Genomic DNA, 3,764 nt, shown 5'->3' with positions numbered 1-3,764 from the left:
TCCCATCAACAGAGTCAACATTAAGTTTAAAGGAAAAACAATTAAATCTCTATTGCCAGGGTCAAGCCCTAGCTAGCAGAGATCCAGGGATCCTGAAGGATGAGTGGCTTAGGCAAAAGAAGAGGAGACAGGACTACAGTGGGAAGTTACAAACAGCCTTCAGAAGTATCTGCTACCCCTAGAGGGGCATTTATTTTTATACCTTTTTACAGGTTTTTTTTCATGTAGTTAATGGATAGCTTCAAAGCTGAAAACTTATTTGATTTACATAATTTTCAAGAGTTACAATATTTTCACATACATATTAATTACCTAAGATATTGAGTCCATTGTTTAAAATATTTTTTGTAACCTTTGCCAATCATAATTAGGCTTTTACATTTACACCTCAATCACTAAGTGAGACTATGCAACTCAACTACATGTATCTTGACCTATTATTAACTTTTAACTTTAAAGCATACCTATGATTATATCATTAACCTTTAAATTTAAAGCATAACTAGATTATTGGTAAACTTTCTTACTTCTAAACTAAAGTCCCAATAAAACACACTTAAAGTAGTGAAAGCCTATTACTTAAAAGCCTACTATTCTGAAGTGCCTATAAAATAATGTATATTAATTTTATATTATTCTATTTTTAATTTCCAAGGTAATTTCCTTTTTCATATGACCTATTTAAGTGCTTTCTTAAAGAATTTCTTTGATACTTGTTCAAAATAAAACAATTCTTCGGTCTTTGTAATCCTTAACAAAAGAGCAGGCTCTTCCCCTCAACCGATTTGCCATTAATATTAACAATATGTTTCCTATTTTCATCATGAATTCCTGTGTAAGGCAATGGAGGGCCTGTTACTGGGGGGTGAATGTATGTTGTACAGGGTGGAGCTTTAAAAAGTGGGACTTAGTGTAAATTGTTAAGTTTTTCTCAAGAACCTTGATTTGTAATCTTTTCTTCATAAATTTCTTGAGGAATAACACTATTGTTTGTATCCTGAGAGATATCAAAACACATCTCCAAGCATGTCTTAATTGTATCTTTAGTCTCATTCTGGGAATTTTCCTGCCATTTCATCAACATGTACTTTTTTTATTGATTGATGTATACCCTATGACCCATATCATGAGTACCATAAACAAAACACTTAACTTTCCCCATGGATTCAGTTTCCAGATGGTGTAGCCCTGTCACAGTATCCCCCATTCTGTGATCCTGTCAGACAGAGGGTGCAGGAATGAATTAACCACACTATCTATAAGACGCCAGCTATTTTTTCATATGACTTCTGTGGAACTTGTGATTGAATATTGAGCTCCATCCTATAGTGGGTCAATTCGTTGTCACTGGAAAACAAGTCATTCTAGAAATCATTGGCTCACAGGATCCCTGAGACAAATCCCCAGCAGTATTTTGTATTTTATTTAAAGAAACAGTTTCACTGATTTGCTTAGCACTTCTCCCTTGCTGAAGCTGACATTGAACTCATGATCCTTCTGCATCAGCCTTCCAAGACCCTGGGATTACAGAAGTGCACCACTGCACTCAGTTCTGTTCACATTTTTAATGCCAGCATTTCCTCTTTGCCTTATCAACTATTTTTTATGCTATATTTCAAATGGATGTACTATTTCTAATTTTTCTCCAAGAACTGGATGTCAGTTTATAGATTTTGCTTTCTCTTTGTGAGCATTTCACATGAGAAAAAAGCAGACACAATGAGTTTCTTAGAAGTGATATAAGGGAGGAAAAAGGTGACAGTTTGAAGAGAGAAAATGTGTCCACTCTGTAAAGAGAAAAGTATGGCTCTTTTGCTCTCCAGTTTAGTAGATATCTAAAAAAGGATTCTACAGAGTCCTCTGCAGGTACACTTCTTGACTTCGGACTCACAGCAGGATAATATCAAACTCTCAAGTATCCACTGCCATGACAACTTTGGGTTAATTAGCCTCATGTTCATAATTTCTAACTGAATTCTTAATCATAAACTCTTGCAGATTTTATGCTTAGTAGGAATTATCTTTATTTTCCTGACTTCCAGAATCTGGTCTTTAACAGGGTCACAAAAGTCCCCCCTTCAGTGCAACTTGTGTTTCTCTTACAAACATTATTTTGAAACTGCATTTCTCCTGCATATAATAGTTTGTTAAAGAATGTGACACATTCTGTCCAGTTAATCCAGAAAGGGTGCAAGTAAATTGCATCTTGGAAAGTAAAACATAGGGTCAATGTGTTGGGCTTATTTATTTATTTATTTATTTATTGTACTGTGTGTTGAAATCAGAGCTAGTTAACCACTGAGATACATCACCAGCTCCTTTTTTATATTTTATTTAGAGACAATATCTCATTGATTTGCTTAGTGCCTCACTGATAACTTTGTGAGACTGGCTCTAAATTCATGATTCCCCTGCTTCACCCTTCCAAGCTGCTGGGAATACAGGTAGGTTGCACCATGCCCAACCTATCATTTACCTTAAAGATACTTCAGTTCTTTTACCAGATTCTGTGAAAAATACTACAATGAAAATATAATTGTACTGTTTTCTATGATGTAGTTACTCCAATTTTTTTAGATACATACCCAGAATTACTACTACTGAATCATGTGGCATTTTTTTTAAAGAGAGAGTGAGAGGGGGGGGGAGGGAGAGAGAGAGAGAGAGAGAGAGAGAGAGAGAGAGAGAGAGAGAAAGAGAGAGAGAGAGAATTTTTAATATTTATTTTTTAGTTCTCGGCGGACACAACATCTTTGTTGGTATGTGGTGCTGAGGATTGAACCCGGGTCGCACGCATGCCAGGCGAGCGCGCTACCGCTTGAGCCACATCCCCAGCCCCTCATGTGGCATTTTTATTTCAACTTACTGAAGAACCTTAATATCATTTTCAAAAATAGCTTTATACAATTTATATTCCCACTAGCATTTTCACAACTGAGTCTTTATATCCATGCATATATGTTCTGGGGTACCTACTATCTTTCTGATTTTTATTTTTTATTTATTTTATTTATTTTTTTTTTGCAAAAAAAGTCTTTATTGCAATAAGTTAATCCTGTAAATATGCCTGAAAAAGTACATATCAGTTGGTCAGAGCAATAAGAGCCTCCACCACTTTTCCCATGTGTTCCCGCAAGCTTCTCTCTGCTGCTGCTCAAGAAATCTCCATCTCTGTCATTATCAACTCCAGATCTTCTTTCTTGATAGTGACCTTTGCCAGTTCCTTCTCCCGTTCTTGTTTGGCTTTCTGCTCCCGAGACCTTCTATCTCGGATCATGGACATAGCCGTCTCCAGATTGGAACTCTGGATCTCCTTCTCCTCCGCATAGTCGGTGACCCGCTCCAGGTCCACCGCACCACTGTCATGCTTCTGTGCCTTCTCGGGGGCCGTTCGGGGCCGCTGGTCTCGGTTTCCAACTCCAGTTCCACGTCCTCCTCAGTCGCCATATTTTTATTTTTTAATATAAACATTTTATTTATTTATTCACTAGTCATAGATAAACAAATAACTTTTATTTTCTTTATTTTTATGTGGTTCTGATGCTTAAACCCAGTGCCTCCCATGTTCTAGGCAAGTACTCTATAACTGAGTCAGAACCCCAGCCCCTATCTTTCAGATTTTTATCATAGGCATTCTGACAAGACGACACAGAGTGCAGAAACTTTTTCATTTGACTGATGCACTAAGCTTCTGGTGCAACTGTGTTATATTCCAGGCCAGAGGAAGAGTGTGCTGTAAATATTTTCTGTGATGAAACAGGAAT

The 3,764-nt window shown here is 36.9% G+C and overlaps 1 pseudogene across 1 annotated transcript; it reads right to left on the bottom strand.

Moving 5' to 3' along the window:
• Positions 1-3,067: 3,067 nt before the first annotated feature.
• On the bottom strand, positions 3,068-3,447 carry LOC308658944 (huntingtin-interacting protein K-like; annotated as a pseudogene). The gene has a single exon. The product of its transcript is annotated as a huntingtin-interacting protein K-like (transcript).
• Positions 3,448-3,764: the final 317 nt, after the last annotated feature.

Source organism: Spermophilus citellus (assembly GCF_964194105.1).
Source record: "Spermophilus citellus genome assembly, chromosome: 10".
In the NCBI taxonomy this organism is placed as follows: domain Eukaryota; kingdom Metazoa; phylum Chordata; class Mammalia; order Rodentia; family Sciuridae; genus Spermophilus; species Spermophilus citellus.
The sequence above is the reverse complement of the archived record's forward strand: the minus strand, read 5'-3'. Positions and strand labels throughout refer to the sequence as shown.